Source organism: Marmota flaviventris, chromosome 4 (assembly GCF_047511675.1).
Source record: "Marmota flaviventris isolate mMarFla1 chromosome 4, mMarFla1.hap1, whole genome shotgun sequence".
NCBI lineage: Eukaryota > Metazoa > Chordata > Mammalia > Rodentia > Sciuridae > Marmota > Marmota flaviventris.
In genome coordinates this window covers 9042696-9068202 of record NC_092501.1, presented here as the reverse complement: position 1 = coordinate 9068202, position 25507 = coordinate 9042696, and the positions used below count along the sequence as shown (strand labels likewise).

The 25507-nt window shown below is 40.9% G+C and overlaps 1 protein-coding gene and 1 non-coding gene across 6 annotated transcripts in view; one reads left to right on the top strand and one right to left on the bottom strand.

The window, feature by feature from the left end:
- Positions 1-6565: 6565 nt before the first annotated feature.
- Positions 6566-25507, top strand: part of Plekha1 (pleckstrin homology domain containing A1) — a 61666-nt gene continuing 42724 nt past the window's right edge. Inside the window, exon 1 of one of the 5 annotated variants that reach the window (XM_027930294.3) lies at positions 6566-6708. The gene's annotated coding sequence lies outside the window, so the exon portion shown is untranslated. Of the gene's footprint in view, positions 6709-7177; positions 7233-7840; positions 7859-25507 lie in introns of those variants that run through there. The other 4 variants (XM_027930295.3, XM_027930292.2, XM_071610840.1 and 1 more) reach the window with 4 other exon arrangements.
- Positions 15810-15881, bottom strand: Trnaa-agc (transfer RNA alanine (anticodon AGC)). The gene has a single exon. It is a non-coding gene; the product is annotated as a tRNA-Ala (tRNA).

The following is a 25507-nucleotide window of genomic DNA, read 5'->3' as shown; positions in this document are numbered from 1 at the left end:
TGGCAGCACCTGGCATTTGGTGGATATGGGGCCAGAGGACAGGAAGGAGTCTCAGGAGGTGAGCAGGTTACTTTTCGTGTGACTGGAAGAGGGGAACACAGCAGGACTGCACTGAGAATTCACAAGGGAGGTGGCTTTTAGGGCCTCTGAAGCCTTAGTCCCTGGCTTCTTCAGGGACTAAGAACAGCTTGGAGCTTCCTCTGCCCCTCAGGTCATAGAGCTACAGAGCACTCCAGCCTCCCCGGAGCCAGCCTGAGGAGCTTCACCAATTCCTTCAGCCTGGCAGTGGGCAGACATGGTAGGCCCACCTAGCTGCCAGCCCAGCCCTATTCTCATTCTGACAAGGAGGCCTAAATCCCAAGCAAGCACCCAGGGGAAGTTCATGGGAAGAGCCTGGACCTGGAGTGGGGAGCCCTGTGCTTGACTTGGGCTCTTTCTTCCTCTTAGCTTCAGTTTCCTTATCTACCAACCAAGGTGGATAAGATCCTTGACCCTCAGCCCTGGCTGTGCATTAGAATCAACCGAAGAGCTTTTGAACAGATGCTGCAATGAGATTCCATTACATGTCCATCAGAAGGGCTAGAGTGAAAGTTTGGTGAGAAGACAGAGCCCCTGGAACTCTCTGCTGGGGGGAGTGGAATTGGTGTAGCACTCCGGGCAGCAGTATGTTTATAAAGTTAAGTGTACTCTTATCCTCTGACCCAGGAACACCACTTGATATGCAAGGGAAAAGAATACCAACATCCACCAAAGTGGTCCACAGAATGCTCCAAGCAACTTTATTCATAACAGCCCCTCACCGGAAACTCCAACATCCACCCACGGGAAAGCAGATCAATTGTGCTTTTTTTACACAATGGAATATTACCTACAATACAACACACACTGACCTAGATCCGTTTCACAGATATAATGTTGAATAAAAGAAGTTAGGACCCCAAAAGTATATAACCTACTATGTTATTATAGGAAGTTCGAGAACAGGCAAAACTAACTTAGGATGATAGAAATCAGAACAGGGTGAACTTTGGTTGGCATAGGAATCTTGTGAGGTGTTAAAAATATATCTTGCTCTGAGTGGTGGATACACAGTTTATTGAGCTTTATACTTAAAATTTGAGGACTTTAAGCTGGGCACGGTGACACATGCCTATAAACCCAGCTACCTGGGAGACTGGGGCAAAAGGATCACATGTTGCAGGCCAGTCCCAGAAATTTAGTGAGGCCCTGTCTCAAAACAGAAAGGAGGGGCTGGGGATATAGCTCAGTTGGTAGAGTGATTGCTTAGCATGCACAAGGCCCTGGGTTCAATTCCCAGCACCATCAAAAAAAAAAAAAAAAAAAAAAAAAGCCCAGAAAGGACTGGAAATGTAGCTCAGTATAGATCCCTGGGTTCAACCCTCAGCATCACACACACATGCACACAGAGTTGTAGACTTTTAAGACTTTAAGTTAAGTCTCAAAACAAAAAGAAGAAGAAAAATAGAAGCCAGTTCCCGAGAGCAGGGATTCTGAGTGAACTCTTGTAAAGCATCCCCAGTGACGACTGCCCAGCAGGGCTTCAGGCCCCTAGCATGATCTCTCTTGAACACCTTGCTTCTCCAAGCTGCAGGGCCTGGTGCACAAGGCAGCTGGGACCTGGTCCTGGAATGTGCAGACTGCAGGGTCCCAGGAGGAAGCAGGTGCAAGGCACTCTTTTACCTGAAGGAAGTCTTGCATGAAGTGCTGGTGCAGAGCTGCCTGCTGCAGTCTCCAGCACAGGGCAGCCTGGCTTTGTCCCCAGCCACCCTGCAGACTTCTCAGAGCCAGCCCTTGCAGAGCTGTACACCTGCTCTGGGTGGGGGCCCAGGCTTGGCATCTCTGCTCACCCCTCAAGAGCCTGCTAAGAGGGCAAGAAAGCTGTGATGGAAAGGAGCCACAGTGGACTGGTGAATAATTGTGAATGGAATCGTGCTGCCAACTTCTGGTTCTCACAGCTGCAGATGGGAGATCACCCTGGGAATTCTGAGTGTTGTTCTGTGCTGACTGCAGCTTCCATTGTTGGGCTCTGATTACAGCTTTTGTTTCACCATAAAGTACAGTTATTAAATGCCAGCCTGGAACAAAGATGTATTTACACGCCAGGGGGTCAGTGGAGGCAAGCTATTTTTAGAGCTGCCTCTGCTGTTGTTGTGGGGGAGGGGAGCAACCTGGAGCTTTTATTTTTATTTATGTATTTACTTTTCAGTACTGGAGTCCGGGGAGCCTTTAGGTGAAAGTGAAGTGTTTCGGAGGGAGCCAGGGAGGATTGAAACCATCACAGTCCTGCCCTGGCATCTTGGGTCCCTCCAAGGCAGGCTCTTCTCCTTCCCCAACATCAGACCCACCCATGTTAAATTCCCCAAGATCCTACACTGTAATCCCATCTCAGTCATCCTGATACGTAATCAATCAAATAAGTCCTAGGGCTGGGGATAGAGCTCAGTTGGTAGAGTGCTTGCTTCACATGCACAAGGCCCTGGGTTCAATCCCCAGCACTGTGGGGGAGGTGTGAATCTAGAACTTTCCTACTGCCTCAGCCAGCCTTGGCAAGGCAGGCTCAGGAACTGAGCTAAGCACTAACTGCTGCCGTTTTACCTGGCCAGGCTGAGAAGCAGGAGCTATTGTCATCTACTTTACAGATGAAGAAATGTTAGAGCCCAATGAAATACCCTGGGTCGGAGCCCACGGTGGCCCCGGAAGCTGTGATTCTGTGCTTTTCTTCCTTGGGGGGGGTCAAAGCACAGGTTGCAGCCAGCCTTTAGGGACTCTGGGGGCATTTGTTCTTGTTGTGGAACATCAATAACCTCCTCTGGCGAATGGAGATAGAAGAAAGAAGCCAGTGGCCTTTGACTAAAGGAGCAGGACAGGTCAGGGCAGGGTGTGAGCTCCTCTTTCCATAAGCCAAAGAGCTTGTGAAGCCAAGATGGGCTCATCCCCAGTCTCCCTCAGCTTCTAGAATGTTCTGCAGTTCAACACAGCAATTAGCCACCTAGCTGGGGCTCTGGATGATAGCCTTGACTTCAGAAAACCTTGCTCTTCAAGTCCGAATGACACATGGGTGCAAGAGTGTACGTGTTTGGATGATAGTGGGCAATCCTGCTCCTCAATTTTAGGGTTTACCAGTATCCCAGAATGCCATATGTGGTCAGCACAACACAGATCATAGGACTTCTGGGGAGCTTCAGGACCCCAATACTACCAGGACATTTACTATCACATTTGTCCAGATGTTTAGGGTTAGGCTTCTTATTGCTGGATGATCTGAGGGTCAGAAAGACCTGGTTCTGCCCTCCACAAGTCTTGGAGGCATCACCTCCCCCAAGTCCCACTTTTTTCCCTTTGTGGGTTTGGAGCTCAGGCCAGACCCAGCCACCCTGCAGACTTCTCAGAGCCAGCCCTTCAGAAATCCTATTCTTGACATCTGTAAGCAAGAAATATGGGCAGTCCTTCATGCTCTTTCCTGAAGGAGGACTGTGGTCAGCTCTGGGAAGTAAGAATTGGCCGTAGGACACTCCAGTCATCTCATCTGTAGTCTGAGCAGGTCCCTTAACTTGGCCTGCCCTGGGTAATTAACCTAGGACCGTCCTCCCTGTCACTAGGTTGTTGGTGGTCGGGAAGCCTCCTGGCTCCAGTCACAGAAGCAACGCTCTGACCCCCGCAGGGTCTGGTTCCATTTTACACTAAAAAATAGGGAAGAGCTTATTTTTAACTCTCTGCTACTCCATTTTTGGAGGGGACACAAAAGAACAAAGCTGGGTTCAGAGAGCGTTCTGTTCATGTTTATTCTTGTTTATTTTAGTTCTGATTTCTTGTAAGGGCTTGACTTCTGGAATTGCTCCTCCTGTTTAACTCCATCCATAAAGCGAGTTTGTGGCATTCATCGTTCGGCAGATGTACCTGTTTGAGGCATTAAGGTTTGACCAGAATAGAGAAGATCTCTGTCCACGTGGAGACTACATTCTAGGACAGGCAGAAAATAAACAAGATAAATGAAATATATATATATAAATATGTAAGATATATATTATACATACATATGTAAAAATAAAGTGGAGAAATGAGATACAATATGTGCACAGGAGTGGGGAAGTCAAATACTGTGTTAGAGAGGCAGCCAGAGCTCAGTGACCTTCCCTGAAATTTTGTATAAAGTAAATGCCTTCTTAAAGGGGCTGATGTCTTTAGGGAGGACCCAGGGCCCATGCTAAGCATGAGGAAAGGGATGAAGAGATGTTTTCTAGTGAAACACTCAAGTACTTTATATGTGCAAAGCACCATGATGACAATGACAGTGATGTTCTAAAGGTAAACTGCTGGTCCTTGAATTCAGAGTTTGTCCTTTTCCTTCTGATAACAAAGATCGATGGAATATTCCATCCTGCCTCAGTGCCTTTGGTGTGTCTTTAGTTTCTTGGTTTGCTTTCAGACTGTAATTTCAATAGGGAAATATTCCACATTTCTTTCTTTTAAGTAACACTGAAAGCACTGTTATGTAACAAAAACCTCTCCATCCAAAAAAAAAAAAAAAGATGAAGAAAAGCAGAGACAGCTTTTTTGTTGTTGTTGTTTGTTTCCTTCTTCTTCCTTTCCTCAGTCTCTGTACTTACTGGCTGATCAGGAGCTGTCAAGTTCTGCCTCAAAGCAGCCCTGGGATTACCTTGCTGTGTGGTTTTGGGCAAACGGAGTCATTCATTTCTCTGGCTTCCCTCATTGTATACAGATTTGGTGCTGAAAGTCAAACAATATTTGGGGTTTCTTTTTTTGAAGGGGTAGTACTAGGGATTGAATTCAGGAGTATTCAGCCACTGAGCCACATCCCCAGCCCTGTTTTGTACTGTATTTAGAGATAGGGTCTCACTGAGTTGCTTAGCACCTCACTTTTGCTGAGGTTGGCTTTGAACTCACCTCCATCTGCCTCAGCCTCTTGAGCTGCTAGGCTATATTTGGGGTTTCTTACAAAAAAAAAGAGCAAAGGAGCAATATTATACTTCTCAGTTGATGATGTCAAATGGTAGAAACAATTAGGAGAATTATTCCCTCTGCATCCAGAGGGAGTTGGAGGCTCTCTGCCTCAGTGGTCTGATTTCAGGGTTAGGGTTTTCAGATTAAAAAAATCTGTTAAGTATGTCTCAAATATCCCATCTGGAATCTTCTAGGATTCTAGAGCTAAAAAGCTAGAGACTTCTTCCAGATCTTCAAGCCAGGAAAGCCCACCCAGTTCAAATGCCTGGAGGAATCAGGTGACATCTGGATTTTTAAGTGAAAACTCTTATTTTTAAATATCAGCCACACATTTAGTTAAACCAAACCAAACTCATTGTGTGGATCAAAGAAAACAGTCTGCTCATAGACTCTGGTGAGGCCAAACCCTTTCAACCATTATTCAGATGAGGAAATGAGGCCCCAAGGAGAGACAAGTGTCATTAAGGTTGCATGGGTAAAAAGATTTCTGGGAAGACGACAGAATAATCATCTGGGAGGAAAGGCAGCTGAGGAGGAAATCTGAGAGCCAGCACTGGAACATTCCATGCAGTTTGCAAGGTGTGCTCACCTTCGTCAGTTTATCCAACTCTGAGAACAGTATGTCCTACCTCAGGACATTGTCTCCTGCACCATCTTCACATAGAAAGGATGTTCTGAAAGGTTTTGAAAAAACATTTGGAGGGGGAAGAATGTGATCTAAGGTTGTGCACGGAGAAGAAACAAACACAAAATTATTCAGAGTCTAGTGTGTGCTATGTACCGAGAAAATTATAGTATGTAATTCTTCTCTAACTCTTAGTATCTTTGAAAGATTCTCATTCTTCAGATTTTGGCTCAAATATCACTTCCTCAGAGATTTTTCCCTGACCACCCTTTCTGACACTACCTTTGCAGTTTGTCCGGCTCTTCACCGCATTAAAATCTTTAATGATCTTGCTGGCTTCTGGACTAGCTCCCCTTACCTACCGCAGGATCCCTGAGAACGGTACCTGGCACATGGTAGGTGCTCAACAAATATGTTATAAACATTTGAGAAGACATCCGCCCTTAAAGAATTTCGACTAATTCTTTAAGTTTCGCGTAGCCACCTATACTATTAACAGCATTCTAATTAGGAGGTGGAGGTGCATTTCTAAAGGAGAAAGAAGTGGTTAAGAGGGAAAAATTGTGCTCAGAGGTAGAAAGCACTTTTCTCCAAATCACACTGCAGTCTGTGAATTAATGCCTTCCGTACTGACTGTGCGACGGTTTGCAAACAAATTTATCTGCAAGCGAACGAAGCTTCATTTTAAAGATCCTTGCGCCTCGCAGCTCCGGGCGATGACATCAGAGAACCCGGAGTTCCACCTCCAAGCCTAGCCTCGAGGTCCTTGAGAACTACGCATCCCAGGATGCACGGCGGCGCAGGGGCCCGCACTCCGCGCGCGCCCCGCCCCGGCGCGCCCCGGAACGCGCCCTGGAACCAGGAAGACGTCCGACGCCCGGCTCGCCACGCCGCTGGGCGCGCGCGGGGCCTGCCGGGACTTGGAGTTCTCGCGCACTGGGAGTGCCCGCTCCGGAATCTCAGCCGCCGTCTGGGGGCTAAGGCGACGCGGCCGCGCGTGCGCAGTGCGCGGGCGGGCCGTCGTGGGCGCCGCTGCCGGCCTCTGGGTGCCTGTAGGAACCGGGGCCGCGGCGGCGCGGGTGCTCCGGGCCAAGGCCGCGGTAAGGTGGGGCGTGTGGAGCGCGGCCGCGCCGGGGCGGGCGAGGAGGGAGACGAGGCCGGATGCGGAGCGAGGCGGCGGCGAGCGGGAGGCGGCCGGGCGTCCGCCGCGGGGCTGGCGGGCCGGTGAGCGCGGGGCCGCGCCCCCTCCCGCGCGCCGTGCACCTGACGAGGCCGCGGGGCCGGCTCACCTGCGCGCGGGCTGCGGGCGGCGCCGGGCGGGCGGGCAGGGCGGGGGCCGCGGAGCCTTCGGTGCCCTCGCCGGGAAGCGCGGCGGCCCCTCCCTCCCTGTCTCCGAGCAGCGCCCGGCAGCTGTCCGGGGATTCCCGGCGGCGGCGCCTGTCGAGTGGCGCGGCTCCAGGTCGCGCCCGGCCGACGGCGCTGGGCATCCTCATCCGGGCATCGACTGCGCCTTCCCTTCGGGGTCGCCCCGGCGGGCGTCGCGCAGGCGGGGTGACTTGCCCTCGCGCTGCAGGGGTGCAGACGGCCAGTGGGAGAACCGACTGGTTTGCCCAAGGTCACGCAGGTGGGACCAGGGAGGCGACCCGGAGCCGGGTCTGGGGGCTTTGACGCCAGCCTGCAGCCGCCGCCGCCGACGGGCGGCCCCGCGGGGTTTGTGGTTTGTTTCCGATGCTTTCTATTGACCTCCGGGTGGACGAGCCTAGGGGAAAGTAGTGTCTTAACGAAAGCGGTCCTGCTCTGCTCTCCAGGTGTTGGCAGCCTTTGTGGGTTCTAGGTGGGCTGCGCCGCCCGGCCGAGCGTCGAGGGCGGGTGGCAGTTCCCAAACTCGATTGCTCTGTTGGGGGCAGGTCCGAGAGCAGGTTTAAGGAGCCCTTGTTCAGGCAGTTTGTGCCATTTTCTCCTTCGAGTCCTCTGTAAAAACTGGTTTCTTTACTTTGCTGTTGATGGCTGTTTGCTTTAATAAGATTTTCTTTGCCTTAAGTAAGTCACTGCCCTTTGCAAATTAGTTTTCTAACAAGAAAATCTTATTTCCTGTGTGTTTAATGACTGGAACAAGTAGCACACTCTGAGGTTTCTACCATTGTCTTTCATCTTGGAACTACTGAGCGATCTGCATTATTTCCCGCCGAGTACCCAGCGCACATACTTTCTGTGTTTAATGCCATTAAAAGAATTTGCTGCAAAATTTGGGTGAGTGGTATGTGATTCAGAGAAAAACTTCGGAGAAAAAAAAATTCACAATTTTGTAAAACTATTTTCCTTTGGAATCTGAAGAACTTGAACCATTATTTCAGAAATATTAAGACTTATCCTAAGATACCTGTCACTTTTCATACTTCAGTTTTTTTCATATTGACACACTTGAGGCAAAAAATATTTCCGCAAATAAGTTTGTGTGAATATACCTGATCTGGTCAAAATCTTCCTAAGAGACATTACGTTTTAGACTACTGATACACTTAAACAGGAGTATTAAATTTGGCAGAATGGCAGTTAATTTATTTTATAGTGCTATAAAATGGACAACGTATCCATTGACAGGTTTCTCTTGAGAGTAAACTGCATCAAGGTATATGGCTGTGGATTTGTCTTTTGGGCTAAGCAGAGGAAAACTTCTGCATCACTAAGATGTGACAAACGTGTTGCTTTCATCTCACTTTATCTTGTTAATTTGTAGTTTTGTTTTAGTTGGGGTGTGGGGGTGGGGAGCAGGTTTTTGTCTTTTTTTCTTTCCAGATTTAGCGATGTAAGAAAATAGAAAGAGGTGATAGTAAATTTGAGTTTGTCTTAAACTAGGAAAGACAGTGGAACAGGATAAGTATACAATTGTGAGGAAACTGCCATGAGTTCATAAGCCGGAAGGACCTTTTTAGAAGCATTTAAGGTTGTTAAGAATAGCATTGGGTTTGTTCTTTAAAAAGTCATTGTGGGCATTATTCAAATGTTGGTTGATAATCTCTGGGATGTAATGTTATTGAAGATTCCCAGGAAGATACTTGGGAAAGGCGGAAACATTTTACATTTTCAGAGGGCCTTTTTCCTTAAAAATACTTGCTAGAGCTTTTTAAAAATTGACATTATTGCCTGAGCCTGAAAGTTTTTAATTGTTATTCATAGTCATACTCCAAATCCCACAGTTTATTTGCCTGTATAATTTGTAACCCAGAGTGAAATTTAAGCAGAATTTATAAGCATAATTTAAGTTGAATTTTACATTGATGTTTTTTGCTTAATGTTAGTTACTCTTATTTTTGTATAAATAAGTCTGTCATTTAAGAATGAGGGAGATTGGGGCTGGGGCTGTAGCCAAGTGGTAGAGTGTCTGCCTCTCACATGTGAGGCACAGGGTTTGATCCTCAGCTCCACATAAAAATAAAGATATTGTGTCCATCTACAACTAAAAAGATATTTAAGGAAAAAAAAAGAATGAGGAAGATAGTTTTGTCAATAGAATGTACTAATTATTCAGATGTGACAATAGCTACATTTTGTTTTTATTAGATAAAAAATTATCTAATTTAGTAGATAGAAAATTTTGAATACTATAACAGTAACTGCCTTAAGTACTTCTCCCTTGTGCCAGAACTGTGAGCTGAGGTAATACACAAATTTTTTAAAACATGCTTGAGCAGTGTACTTTTGGTAATATTAAAATGTAATTTTTAAATTTCAAGATTTTTTTAAGCCTAATTTCAGGTCTGCAATAAGTGGATTCAGAATATAAATATTAAAATTTAGTTTTAGAGATTTTTTTGACCATTTGTGAATACCCATCCTTTAGAAACTTACTGACATGGCGTCAGAAAGAACTTCATGGAGCAGGGGCTTTTGGTAGCTTCCAGTGCTTGTCTGTAATGTTTATATAATTTTAAAAACATACATATGGGATGTTTTTATGTGAAAATAAAGTTCACATTGGTATTTGCTGAAGCAAAGTCACTTTTTAAAAAGCTTTAGCAAGTATTTTTAAGGAAAAAGGCCCTCTGAAAATGTAAAATGTTTCCCGCCTTTCCCAGTATCTTAAAATTAATGAGTAGTAAAACTGTTGAAGTAATATTTTTTCCTTGTTCGTACGATGTGCATTTGTAATTCCTAGAAGATATTTAAGCAAACATTTGTTTACTGTTTATTTTAGAATAGCCTTTTTGACTAGTTGAATAGCTTTGCTTCAGAAAGATACTGTTTTGGGGGATTTTTATGTTAAACTTTCTTTGAACTGAAATTTTTGTTCAGTGTAAGAGAATTAGAGTCATTTAGGATTTTTAATTGAATATGGTTTAGAATAAAATATTATTCCCAAATGCAGCTCTGTCAGACTTGTCCATCTTATAGCTCTTTATTCTCCCAAAAGTTAGGGTTTTACTAAATCTTTAGGCATCGTATGTTTTTTATAGTTTTTAACCATTGAGTTCTAGATTCTGGATTCATTTAACCTCTTCTTGAAGAACAGACAGTAGAGTTGAGCAGTTTCAGAGAGCTTCTAGCGTAGTTATTACGCAGTACAGTAAATCACTCTTGAGAATTCCCACGGCATGTGTTCCTTCCCATTCGTGTGTCATCGAGGTACTGAGCAGTCCAAAACTGGTGCAAACAAAAAGACAGTTTTAACTTTCACCATTCACTGCTTTCAACTGTGCTTTGTAGGATCTTCTTCTCCCTCCTCCCTCTGCCTCATGACATCATGGGTAAATGATAGCTTTTCTATCATTTACAGCTATTAAAAGCTCCAGTCTATTCTAGTTTAAACCTTCAATCTCATGTTCAGTTTAGAACTCCTTTCCTCCCTTACTCAGGGTCTGGCTGCGGCAGCACTTGGGGAAGGGGGGATTGTGGTATGCTCTAGGGTGCCTCTTTTCTCTTAAGACATCTACTTGGACAGGAATTACTCAGAAGAGAAATGGAAAAAGGCAAGTATTTCTTACCAGTTTCTCCTAATCCCTCCACCTCCTTTATTTGTGTGTGTGTGTGTGTGTGTGTGTGTGGACACGTACTAGGAATTGATCTCAGGAGCATTCTACCTCTGAGATGGTCCTCAGACCATTTTATTTTTTGAGATGGTCTCACTCAATTGCCCAGCTTGGTCTCAGACTAGTCATCCTCCTGCCTCAGCCTCCCAAGTCGCTGGAATTATAGATATGTGCCGTCACACCCAGCTGAGATATGAAACTTTGTTGGGTCTAAAGGTCTCTTGATTAACGATGGCAGGCCATTGATATCCACTGGTGAACAACCACACTGACATTTTTGGTGAACTCTTGCCAGGAGACTCCCTACTGCACATAGTTCCTGGGTATGAAATTCTCTGTAGCTAAACCTTTTCCAACCCACACACCACTTGTCTATTCCTGTGAATGTGGAGTGTGGGTGAGTTTGGGTGAGGATCTTTTTGCTCTGCAGATTTTTTGATAATGGCAAGACTGCTCAAGTATAAGTGCTTTTGCATTTCCCCCTAATCCCGCTGAAAACTCACTTCCTCTGATGCCGTATGATGTCTTATAGACTGCATAAGTAGTGCCCTTTTTCTGTATCCTTCTACTTCCCATCCATTCTCCTTGTTCCCCTGTTCAAATAGGCAGGCAGTCACTCAATCTACCCAATATTTAGACACTGAAATGGAGGATGAGATGCCAGTCTCTCCTCCTTCTGGGAACTTTGATCTTAGTGAGTGATTTTTCTTGGAGGCCTCCACCTGTTTTTGGGTGAACACCACCTTATGACTCCTGTGTTCTCTCTGAACACTTGGAAGATATCTAATTCTTTCCTCTCCTCTGCCACTTGCTTCCATAGAGGGCAGGTGGTGGTTAGGGTGCCAGGGCCCTGAGGTGTTTGTGTGTAGGGAGATGAGGGGGCCAAAACACCACAGAGATTTGATCTTTTTTTTTTTTGGTACTGGAGATGGAACCCAAGAGTGCTTTACCACTGAGCTACATCCTCAGTCCTTTTTATTTTGAGACAGTCTCACTAAGTTGATGAGGATGGCCTTGAACTTGCCGTCTTCCTACCACAGCCTCCTGAGTTGCTGGAATTATAGGCTGTACCAGTGTGCCTTGATCCTTGATGTTTGTATAATCCATTCTCTTTTCACAGATTCAACCAACCACAGTTAAAAAATATTCGAGAAAAAAAATTGCATTTTTACTAAACATGTAGAGAGACTTTTTTCTTGTCATTATTCCCTAACAAACAATATAGTCACAACTCTTTACATAGCACTTATGTTGTATTAAATATTATACTATAAATATCCTGGGTATGCTTTATAGTACAGGGAGGATGTACATAAGTTATGTGCAAATACTATGTAATTTTATATAAGGGACTTTAGCATCCACCTAATCCCTATGGATAAGGAGGGAATGACTATCTTCTCAGCTTTTTTTTTTTCCCCCAGATTTTAGGGCAACGGGACTAGGTCCACTCGGCATCTAACAAACAGTATGAAGTCCTGTAGGCCTAAGAATGTCTCACTGTGCAGAATTCAGTTTTTCCTTTTCTTTTATTTCTCTCTTTTTGATTTTTTTTGGTTTGTTTTTTTGTTTTACTTCCTGGATCCTGACTGGTAAAGTGTTAACTTGTGTATATCTTAATTTATGACTCTTGTAAGATATCCCTACACCTAAGAGCCTAAGTAAAGCTGAAGGACAAATTCAGGGGTTAATAATCCAATTTTAATTATTCCTGCCATATGCTGGCTTTCCTAGGAATATAAATCCAAACAGAAATACAGTATTGTAACTTTTCTCCTTCTGTTAGCTAAATAAACCAGTTAAATCTGCTAAGTGATTTTTTATATGATGAGGAAAAAGTAACTTTCTATCTGAAAGCATCAATATTTGATGTAGTAATTATGGGCTTATTTAATACTTCATTCAGCAAATAGTTTTTGAGTGTCTTCCATGTGCCAGCTGCTGTTTTAGGTATTAGAGAAATAGACATGAATAACATTTAAAAGAAAAAAATTCTTGCTCTCATGGAGCTTGTATTCCAGTGTGGAGAAACAGGCAAATAAATGGCGAAGTATATCAGTTGTTACTTATTGACAAATGCTAAGGAGAAGAGTAAGCAGGAAGGAGAGGGGAGATGGGAAGAGGCAGGTCAGTTTGGAAGATTTCCAATTTTAGATAAGGTCTTAGGGAATGCTTCATTAAAGAGCCATAGTTGAGTTAAAAGTTCCTGAATGGGGCATCTTGTTTGGTGCTCCAGTAGCCAGATGAGTGAGCAACCGGGTGGGGATGGGATGGGGGTGGGATGGGGTGAGCTGGGAAGTGACGCCTATAGCTTTTATAAGGCTTTGGCTTTTACTTTGAGTAGGATGGGGTCCTATTGAAATAATGCTTCTTAACTTTGGCTGAACAACAGAATTATCTGGTCAACAGAGTATTCAGGGCTGGAGGTACCAATCTGAAATCCTCACTCTTTAGACCTGTGAAACTAAGTGAGCTCACTGAGTGACAATGTAAATAGAAAGAGGTCCACAGTCTCCCTGAGACATTCCAACATACAGAGAGGTCTGGAAGACGAAGCGTCCATTAGGATTCCTGATATTCTTTAGAATAAAGACAATTACAGTTGTTTCATTTTTTAAAAAATAGCTTTATTGAGAAATTGTTCACATTATTTAATTCACCCATTTAAAGTGCAGAATTCAGTGGTTTCTAGTGTATTTGCACTACAATCAATTTTAGAATATTTTTATCACCCTTGGACCTTCCATCCCTAGTCAGCTCATTTCCCTCTTATCCCCCATCCCTAGACAGCCATTAATCTACTTTCTGTCCTCAAGGGTTTGCCCATTCTGGGTATTTCCTATCAAGGGAATCACATAAGGTGTATTCTACTGAGAGAGAAGTATTATCTATTAGGACGTACCTTTTAGGTAGATTTGATTCTAAATTGTTTAGTAAAGGTGGTAGGGTTCCAAAAGCTTTTCCATTGTAAAGATGCATTTTCCTCTTTAATACTTCAGTAAGAAAACTGGGGTGGGACTTTAAGGCTTTAATAATATTCTGTTCCCTAACAGTGTCTCATCTGGTGGTTATAGTGTTTATTAAAGATTTTTGCTTAAATTAATGAATAAACTGGGATTGAAAAGTGGTGATTTTTTTTTTTTTTTTATTACTGTTGTACTTTGAAAGATCATGAGTTTGTAGTTTGTAGTAATTCAGATACATTGTACAGAGGTTTTCCTTTTGTTTTGTGTTTGTACTTTTTTGTTTGCTGTGAAAATCTTAGTTCCTTTTTTTTTTTAGAATTTTTTTAATATTTATTTTTTAGTTTTCGGCGGACACAACATCTTTGTATGTGGTGCTGAGGATCGAACCCGGGCCGCACGCATGCCAGGAGAGCGCGCTACCGCTTGAGCCACATCCGCAGCCCAAGACTTTAGAATTTTTAAAAAAATATTTTTAGTTGTAGATGGACAAAATGCTTTATTTTGTTTATTTAGTTTATGTGGTGCCTGGGGATCGAACCCAAGGCCTCACACATGCTAGGCAAATGCTTTACCACTGAGCCACAACCCCATCCCAGACTTTGGAATTTTTGCCCATGTGATAAATGAAAATCATATTTCTATGTAGTTCAGATATTTCTTTTTTTAATGTATTTTTTTAAACTTTTTAAAATTCTAATTTGTTATACATGACAGCAGAATGCATTTAAATTCATATTACACATACAGAGCATAATTTTTCATGTCTCTGGTTGTATAGTAAATATTTCTTTCTTTTTTTGGGGAGATATTTTTTAGTTGTAGTTGGACACAATACCTTTATTTTGTTTTTTTATTTTTACAGGGTGCTGAGGGTTGAACTGGGCACCTCGAACGAGTGCTCTGCTGCCGAGCTATAATCCCAGCCCTAGATATTTCTTGTTTTAGAAAGTTTTTATTTTTATTATTATTATTACTTTTGTACTGGGGATCAAACCCAGCCCATTTTTTTTAATTTTAATTTTTATTTTAAGGTAGGGGCTCGCTAAGTTGCTTAGGATCTTGCTAAATTGCTGAGGCTAGCCTTGAAATTGTGATTCCCCTGCCTCAGCATCCAGAGTTGCTGGGATTATAGACATGCACCACAGGTTTAGATATTTCTAAACTTTACTATTGTGGAGAATTGTGAACATCCACAAAAAGTAGACAAGAGTAATATAAATTGTCCTTATGCATCATCATTTAGCCCAAACAGCCCTCAGCCTAGGCTTCCTTCTCCATTTGTTCCCGTCTCCACAATTATTTGGAAGCAAATCCCAGACACATTTTGTCTCTGTATCAATAGACATCTCTAAATGATAACCCATTTTATAACAGCAATAATACTATTATCACCACATAAATATCTTTTTTTAATATCATTAGACATTATTCAAATTCCCCACATTTCTTAAATAGGATTTAAATAAGGTACATATTTTATAATAGGTTTAATCTTCTTTCAAAGTCTTTTTCTGGTTTGTAGGGTCTGACCAGTTCCTTTCTTCCTTACTGCTGTTTTTTTTTTTTTTTTTTTGGGCGGGGGGGGGGAGATACTGGGTATTGAACTCAGGGGCACTTGACCAACTGAGCCACATCCCCAGCCCTATTTTGTATTTTATTAGAGACAGGGTTTCACCGAGTTGCTTAGCACCTTGCTAAATTGCTGAGGCTGGCTTTGAACTCACAATCTTGCTGCCTCCACTGTGTCCTGAGCCACTGGCATTACAGGATGTGCCCCGTGCCCGGCCTCTCCTATTGCTTTTTCATTTAATATTGAAGAAACTAGTTGTCCTAAGAAATTTCTGATAGGATAGATTTTTATCATTTGAATCCCTGTGGTGTAGTTTCTCATGCTCTGATTTCACTGCCTTCTGTGTTTCCTATATAGTAGAGTTGGATTTAGAGGATTAGATTCAGAATGTTTTTGTTTTTTCCCCCCAAAGTGTTCATGAATGGTGTCATACTCTTCTGTGAGGAAGTATAGGAAGTCCCCTTCTTTTTGTAATGTTAGTGGTAATGCCACATTTCTGGTTTTTTTTTTTTTTTTCTTAGATTTCTCTTATGCATGGTGTTAAACATCTTTTCGTATATTTAAAGGCCATTTTTTAAGAAAGTGTTTTTAGGGTTGTAGATGGACCCAATACCTTTATTTTATTTGTTTTTATTTTTATGTGTTGCTGGGGATCAAACCCAGTGCCTCATGCATGCTAGGCAAGAGCTCTACCACTGAGCCACAACCCAAGCCCTAAAGGTCATTTTTTTTTTTTTTTTTAAGAGAGAGAGAGAGAATTTTTTTTAATATTTATTTTTCAGTTTTCGGTGGACACAACATCTTTTTTTATTTTTATGTGGTACTGAGGATCGAACCCAGCGTCCCGCGCATGCCAGGCCGCTTGAGCCACATCCCCATCCCGAAGGCCATTTTTAAAGGCATTGTCTGTTCAAGTCTTTTACTCATTTTTTTTCCTATCATACTTTTGATATATTTTCTTTGACCATTTTTTGTAAACTCTTTATATGTTAGGGAGATGAGCACATTGTGATAAATAAGTACAAATATTTTTTACTTTGATTTCACTTATCAAGTTTTTGACAAGCAGAAGCTTTTGAAAAGTTACTTGTAGTCATTTATCAATGAAATGAGTTTTTATTTCTTCTGGATTTTTTTATTGCTGCTTTTTGAAGTTATATACAGCTGTCTATTTAAAATGTACAGTTTAGCCATGTACATCACTGTAACTCCAGAAACCAAGGAAGCTGAGGAAGGAGGGTCAGGAGTTTTAAAGTCAGACTCAGCAACTTAGCAAGACCCTGTCTCAAAAGTGAAAAAGGACTAGGGATGATGCTGAGGATGGAACCCAGCGCCCCACGCATGCCAGGCGAGCACGCTGCCTACCGCTTGAGCCACATCCCCAGCCCAGTAATTCCTTTTTACTGTAGAGCAGTCTTCAATTACATAGATATTACTCATTTTATTTATCTGTTCACCTGTTGATGCACAGTCTGGGTTATTTCTAGTTTAGGATTTATGAATAGTCACTCTAAACTTTTGTCAGTCTTTGTGTGCATATGTTTTTCTTTCTCTTGGGTAAACAGGTAGGAATAGAATGACTGGATTATAGGATAGGTATGTTTGGTTTTATTGAGAAAACTTTCTCTAAAGTGGTTGTACCATTTTACATTCCCATCTGCAGGGTATAAACTGGATGTTCTACATCTTTGATGACATTTTGTTATCAGTCTGTATAGTTTTATTTGTTCTGGTAAGTGTGTATATTTTTTTAAATTTAAACTCAGGATTATTTATTTATAATATAAATTTTATAAATATAAATATAAACAATAAATTTTACCCATTTTTAAAATGGGTCTAGTTCTGTGAGTTTTGGCATTTACATACAGATGCATAACCATTAGCAATCAAAAAAAGAAAATAATATTTTCCTCCTGTCCTTTGTTGTCAATTCTTCCCTCTGTTCCAAGTCCGAGCAATTCTGATCTGCTTTCCATCACTGCAGGGTTTTTTTTTTTTTTTCTTTTGTGGTGCTGGGGATTGAACCCTGCAAGGCATGCACTCTACCTATTGAGCTATTTCACCAGCCTCTTGTCTTTTTACTCTGCATGTGATTAAGGTCATGCAAATGTGGTATTTAGGCTTAATAGTTTTAAGACATTCATAGTCTTGTATCTCACCACAATTAAGATGTAGATCAGCTCTCCCACCTCCAGAATTACCTTCTGAAATGAACTTCTTCTACCCAGGGATCTGTTCTCCTGACTTCTTTAACTTAGCAAAATACGTTTGAGACTCATCTGTTTTATATATTAATAGTTAATTCCTTTGTATTGCTAAGTTGTATTCCATTGTACTGAATATACCATTGTTAATTATTTACTCACCAGTTAAAGGACATTTGGGTTGTTTCTGGATTTTGCCAATTATGAATAATGCTCTAAAAGTTTACATGAACAAAAATACTAGGAAGGGAATTGCTGTGCTGTATTATAAGGATTTGTTTAACATTATAAGAAACTGCTGCTAAACTGATTTCCAGAGTTGTACATTCCCACCAGGAATGTATGAGAGCTCATTTGTTCCACATTTTTGATAACATTTGGTATTGTCACATTTTTTGTCTTTGTTTCAGCCATTCTAGTAAGTACATTGTAGTATCTCATAGTTTTTTTTTTTTGGTAATAACTTGTAGACTAATGATGATGAACATCCCTTTTTTTGATGCTTATTTACTATTTGTGTGTCTTCTTCGTTCAAATACCTGTTGAGTCTTTTGCCTATTTTCCTGTTTGATTGTCTGCCTTACTGAATTGTAATAATTACCTGCCTGTCCTGGATCCCATTTTGTGGCTTGTTTTTATGTTTTTTTAATCCCAGTTGCTGGGGATTAATGCATCACCCATCATGCCAGATGTGGGAACACCTGTAAAAACTTAAACTGAGCAGCACATTTGCTATTTACAAAATAATTATGGCTTGGGAGATCTATTCTTTTTTAAAAATATTTTTTATTTGTCGATGGACCTTTATTTTATTTATTTATATGTGGTGCTGAGAATCAAACAGTGCCTCACACATGCTAGGCAAGTGCTCAACCACTGAGCCACAACCCCAGCCCCCAAGAGATCTATTCTTTTGAAGAAAGGTAATAGATAAATGAGCATTTGGACATACGTGTTTGTGAACATACATTAAAAGGATATATAAGCTCTGGATTATGATTTCCAGCCTATTTTAATGCATCTGTATCAATTTTGTTGAAATATTTGCAGAATTGAAAACTTGCGACTCAATGGAAGAGCAGACTTTTTTGGGGGGAGGTTGGGTACTGGGGATTGAACCCAGGGGCACTTAACCACCGAGCCATTCCTAGCACTATTTTGTATTTTATTAGAGGCAGGGTCTCACTGAATTGCTTAGCACCTCGCTGAATTGCTGAGGCTGGCTTTGAACTCATGATCCTCCTGCCTTAGCCTCCTGAGCCACTGGGATTACAGGCAAGTGGCTAAGAGCAGACATTTTAAATTTTGATTAAATTCAATGCATCAGTTAGGTGGTTTAGGCTTTTTATATCTTATCTAAGAAATCTTTGTCTATCCCAGAGGCCATGAAGACTTATATATATATATATATATATATATATATATATATATATATATATATATATATATATATATATATATTTTTAACATTTATTTAGTTGTAGACAATACCCTTATTTATTTATTTTTATGTGGTGCTGAGGATCGAACCCAGGGCCTTGCATGTGCTAGGCAAGCGTTCTACCGTTGAGCCACAACCCCAGCCCTATTATGTATTTTCTTCTGGAAGTTTTATAGTTTTTAGACTATAGCTTTGTGTGTGTGTGTGTGTGTGTGTGTGTGTGTGTGTGTGTGTGTGTGGCGGGGGGTGCTGGGGATTTAACCCAGGGGTGTTTTACCACTGTGCTACATCCCAATTCTTGTTATTTTTTATTTTGAGTCAGTCTATCACTAAGTTACTGAGAGTCTTATTAAGTTGCTGAGTCTGGCCTCAAACTTGCCATCCTCCTGCTCCCCCTCCTGAGTTGCTGGAATTACAGGTGTGCACCACTGTGCCTAACTCCTAATATTGGCTTTTGCTCTCTTTTTCACTTGGTCCACATAGCTGTAGATTCATACATTTTTTTAAAAAAATTATTTATTTATTTTTATTTGTTCAATTAGTTATACATGACAGCAGAATGCATTTTGATTCATTGTACACAAATAGAGGACAACTTTTCATTTCTCTGGTTGTACACGATGTAGAGTCGCACCATATGTACACAATATGTATATTACTCTTGTACCTAGGATAATGATGTTTATTTTACTTCACCATTTTTCCTGTTCCCATACCCCCAATTTTTCCCTCCCTCCCTCCTCTTTGCCCACTCAAAGTTCCTCCACCTCTCCCCCCCATTATGGATTAGCATCCACTTATCAGAACATTGGCCTTTGTTTTTTTGGGAATTGGCTTACTTCGCTTAGCGTAATATTCTCTAACTCCATTTATTTACCTGCAGATACCATAATTTTATTCTCTTTTAATGCTGAGTAATATTCCGTTGTGTATATATACCACAGTTTCTTTATCCATTCACCTGTTGAAGGGCATCTAGGTTGTTTCCACAGTTTAGTTATTGTGAATTGAGCTGCTGTGAACACTGATATGGCTGTGTCACTACAGCATGCTGGTTTTAAGTCCTTTGGATGTAAACTGAGGAGTGGGATAGCTGGGTTAAATGGTGGTTCCATTCCAAGTTTTCTGAGGAATCTCCTTACTGCTTTCCATAGAGTTGCAGCACTTTGCAGTGCCACCAGCAATGTATGAGTGTACCTTTTTCCCACATTCTTGCAAAGACTTACTCTTGCTTGTATTCTTGATAATTGCCATTCCGACTGGAGTAAGATGAAATCGTTTTGATTTGCATTTCTCTAATTAGAGAATTTGAACATTTTTTCATATATTTGTTTATCAGTTGTATATCTTCTGAGAAGTGTCTGTTCAGTTCACTAGCCCATTTATTGATTGGGTTATTTATTTTTTGATGCTGAGTTTTTGAGTTCTTTATATATCCTGTAAATTAGTGCTCTATCTGATGTGTTTATAGTAAAGATGTTCTCCCACTCTGTGGGCTCTCTTTTCACATTATTGATTGTTTCCTTTGCTGAGAAGAAGCTTTTTAGCGTGACTACATCCCATACATTCTTGATTTGATTTCTTGTGCTTTAGGAGTCTGGTTAAGGAAGTCAGGATCTTTTTCTTCTATTAGGTTCAGGGTCTCTTGGTCTAATTCCTAGGTCCTTGGTCCACTTTGAGTTGAGTTTTGTGCATGGTGAGAGAGAGTGGTTTAATTTCATTTTGCTGCATATGGACTTCCAGTTTTCCTAGCACCATTTGTTGAAGAGGCTATCTTTTCACCAATGTATGTTTTTGATGCCTTTGTCTAGTATGAGATAACTGTATTTATGTGGGTTTTGTTTCTGTGTCTTCTATTCTGTACCAGTGGTCTACTTGTCTATTTTAATGCCGATACCATGCCGTTTTTGTTACCATAGCTCTGTAGTATAGTTTAAGGTCTTGTGTTATGATGCATCCTGCTTTGCTCTTCTTGCTAAGGATTGCTTTGGCTATTCTGGGTCTCTTATTTTTCCAAATGATTGCTTTTTCTATTTCTATGAGGAATGTTATTGGGATTTTAATTGGACTTGCATTAAATCTATATAACGCTTTTGGTAGTATGGCCATTTTGACAATATTAATTTTTTCTTTCCAAGAACATGGGAGATTTTTCCATCTTCTAAGGTCTTCATTGTCTTTCTTTGGTGTTTTGTAGTTTTCATTGTGTAGGTCTTTCAACTCTTTTGTTAGATTAATTCCCAAGTATTTGATTTATCAGTTTTGTTGGTTTGTTTTTTCAAAAGAACCATTTTTGGTTCTAGTTAACTTACTTTATTGTTTGTTTTCTTTTTTTTTGGCACTGGGAATTGAACTCAAGGCCATTCAACCTCTGAGCCACATTCCCAACCCAATTTTATATTTTATTTAGAGATAGGGTATCACTGAGTTGCTTAGTGCCTTGCCATTGCTGAGGCTGGCTTTGAACTTGTGATCCTCTTGTCTCAGTCTCCCGAGCTGCTGGGATTATAGGCATGCGCCACCACGCCTGGCTATTGTTTGTTTTCTATTTCATTAATTTCTTTTTTTTAATTTTTATTTTTTAATTTTAGTTTTAAGTGGACACAGTATCTTTATTTTACATTTATGTGGTTCTGAGGATTGAACTCAGTGCCTCAAGCATGCTAGGTGAGAACTCTACCACTGGGCCACAACCCTAGCCCTCATTAATTTCTTTTCTAATATTTATCATTTCTTTTTTTTTTTAATATTTATTTTTTAGTTTTCGGCGGACACGTCTTTGTTGGTATTTGGTGCTGAGGATCGAACCCAGGCCGCACGCACGCCAGGCGAGCGCGCTACCGCTTGAGCCACATCCCCAGCCCTATCATTTCTTTTTTATTTTGTTAAATTTTCTTTTGGTACCAGAGATTGAATGAATTCAGGGACACTTAAATACTGAGTCACATCCCTAGCCCAATTTTGTATTTTATTTAGAGATAGGGTCTCATTGAGTTGCTCAGTGCCTCAGCCTCCCAGGCCGTTGGGATTACAGGGGTGTGCCACCACACCAGGCTATTTTGTTAATGTTTAATTAGGTCTATATGACAGCAGAATGCATTTTGATTCATGGAACACTACTTTTCATTTCTTTGGTTGTACACTATGTAGTGTCACACCATATGTGCAGTGATACTTGTACCCAGGGTAATGATGTCATCTCATTCCACCATCTTTCCTGTTTCCATACACCCTCCTCACCCGCCCCCCTCCTCTGCCCCATCAAAGTTCCTCCATTTTTCCTACCCCTCTCCCCCCAGTTATGGATCAGCATTCACTTATCAGAGAATATTCGGGCTTTGGTTTTTTAGGATTGACTTATTTCACTTAGCATGATATTCTATTTTGTCAAATTTTAACTGTTCTTTTTTAGCCCTTTTTGTAACCAATTAAGGTGGCACTTAACATCATTGATTTTAGAGCCTTTTTTCTGATAAGAGCATTTTAAAGCTGTAAATTTTCCTCTAAAACACTTCTTTAATTGCATCCCACACAGTTTGACCTTTTTCTTTTTCATTTTCATTCAGTTAAAAAGATTTTTGGATTTCTCTCAATTTTTTTTTCTTTCATCTGTGGTTTACTTAAATGTACATCATCTTAATTTTCAATAGCTGTCCAGGTGATAATTCGATCTATAGCATTAAAAACTAACAAAAATCCAGAATGTTGTATGGTGGTATATACCTGTAATCCTAAAACCACAAATTCGAGGCTAGTCTCAGCAATTTAGTGAGACCCTCAGCAACTTCACAAGACTCTGTCTCAAGATTACAGAACTGAAAAGGACTGGGGGGGTAGCTTAGTGATAAAGCACCCCTGGGTTCAATCCCCAGTACCAAAAAGAAAAAAAAAAATCCAGCAGGTTATAATAATAATACATGGGGCTGGGGATGTGGCTCAAGCGGTAGCGCGCTCGCCTGGCATGCGTGCGGCCCAGGTTCGATCCTCAGCACCACATACCAACAAAGATGTTGTGTCCGCCGAGAACTAAAAACTAAATATTAAAAAATTCTCTCTCTAAAAAAAAAAATAAAAAAAAAAATAATAATAATACAATTCCTTGAATGTTTTATGCCGGTTTCTCATTTCCAATTCACAAATCTGAAATGCTTTGACATCCCAAACCATTTGAATGTTATGTTGGCACTCAAAAAGTTTCAGATCTCCACTGGGCATGTGGTATATGTCTGTAATCCCAGCTACTCTGGAGTCTGAGGTAGGAGGATCATAAATTCCAGGCCTTCTGGGCAATTTATTGAGATCCTGTCTCAAAATAAAAAAGGGTTGGAGATGTAGCTCAGTGGTAGAGTACTTGCCTAGCATGTGTGAGGCTCTGCATTTAATCTCTAGTATCATACAAAAACAAAACTGTTTCAGATCGTGGAGCATTACAGATAGCAAATTTTTTTATTAGGAATGCTCAACTGGTAAAGTCTATGCAAAAATCCCAAAATTCTAAAAACTCTGAAACTTGAAATGCTTCTGGACCAAAGCATTTTAGATAATGGGTAAGATTGTTTTCTTTTTTTTTTTGGCGCGCGCGTGCACACGTGTGTGTGAGTGTGTGTGTGTCTGTCTGTCTCTGTCTGTCTGTCTTCTAAGAACAATTCATTGTCTTCCACTGTTCTTTGAATTGACCCAGCTCACTTGGGCAGTTTCTTCCCCGGCTCCCTCATGCAGTTGCTGTCCCACGGCAGCCGGCACTCCAGTCCTCTGCAGCTTGACTAGGCTGGATGATCACCAGAGCCAGCCTCTGGCATTGCTCTGCTGGCATGACCAGGACAGTTGGGTGTGGGCTGGCCACTTCTCGCTACACAGCTTCTCTGTGGAATAGTTGGCTTTTACACAACATGGGGGTCTTAAAGTTAGTCTCATTTTGCATATAAGTTGTTTTTACATAGGTAATTTATCTGGTCTACTTTTTCAAAATAAGTAAGGTAAAATTCATTGGGGTAATAAGATATCCTGTAAGTTTACTTTTATAAATTGAGGTGAAATTAACATAAGACAAGCATGTTAGTGTTTTCATTTGCTGGCATTTAATACATTGTCAGATTTATGCAAACCACCATCTTAATCAAAAAGTGTCAAAACACTTTCATACGTATTACTTATACTTCCCTCTCCCCCCCACCCCCCACCTGGCAATCACCAGTCTGCTTTCTGTCTCTTTGGATGTATCTTTTCTAGATCTTTCATGTAAATGAGTTGTACAATGTGTAGCTGTTTGTTGCTGGCTTCTTTCACTTAGCGTTTAGAGGTTCATCCAGACTGTGACATATATCAGTACCTTAATTCCTTTCTCCTGTTCTGTCTGAATAATATTCCATTGTAGATACATACCCTATTTTATTTATCCATTCACTTGTTGGTGGCTGTTTGGGTTGTTTCCCCTTTTGGCCATTATGAGTTGTGCTGCTATGAATCATTCATGTTCAAGTGTTTAGTACTGATTTTCAGTCCTGAGTATGTCTGGAGTGGAATCGCTAGGTCTTATGTAATTTTATGTTTAACCTTTGAAGAACTGCCAAGCTATTTCACACAGCTGTTGTACCATTTTACATTTATACCAGTAATGGAGAGTTTCAATTTCTCCATGTCCTTGCCAACATGCTATTTTCCTGTCTTAATTATAGCCATTCTAGTGGGTATGAAGTGGTATCTCATTGTGGTTTTGGTTAGCATTTCCCTAATGGCTAATTAAATTGTGCATCTTTTTGTGTTATGATTGGCCATTTTTATTTCTTCTTGAGAAATATCTCAAGTCTTTGTCCATTTTTAAATTAGTTTTTTTTGTTATTGAGTTATAAGAATTATTTATATAGTTTGAATGCTAGATCCTTATTAGATATATAATTTGAAGATAGTTGCTCCCTATAGATTGTCTCTTCAAAATATATAATATGAATGAACGCCCCCCCCCCCCCCAATCTGGGATTGAACCCAGAAACACTTAACCACTGAGCCACATCCCCCAACCTTTTTATATTTTATTTTGAGACAGGATCTCACTAAGTTGCTTAGGGCTCTATTAAGTTGCTGAGGCTGGCTTTGAATTTATGATCCTCCTGCCTCCTAGTATTACAGGTGTCCACCACACCCAGCTATTGATATCCTTTGATGCACAAAAATTTTTAATTGATGAAGTCCAGTTTATCTTATTTTTTCTTTTGTTGTTCATACTCTTAGGGTTCATCTAAGAATTCATTGCCACATCCAAGATTAAAAAGATTTACCCCTTTATTTTAGATTGTTAATGCATTTTGTGTTAGTTTTGGTGTGGTATGAGGTAGGGGTTCAGCTTCATTCTTATACCTGTGGATGTTCAGTTACATCAGCACTATTGGTTGAAAGGCTGTTCATTCCCCTTGAATGGTGCTAGCATCTGTGCTGAAAATCATTCAGCAATAGTATCTGGGTTATTTCTGGGCTCTCGGTTTTATATCATTGGTCTATGCCTGTGCTCATGGCAGTACCACAAAGTTGATAGTTTTTACTGTAGTGTATGTTTAGTATAGAGTATTAATTTTTTAAGCTTTGATTAGATTTTAGATTTGGAAAACTTGAGTAAAAAGATTATTTCTTTGTAAGTGCTAGATTTATAACACACTTTTTTTCTCTACATTTTTTTTGGTGCATTATTGTACTT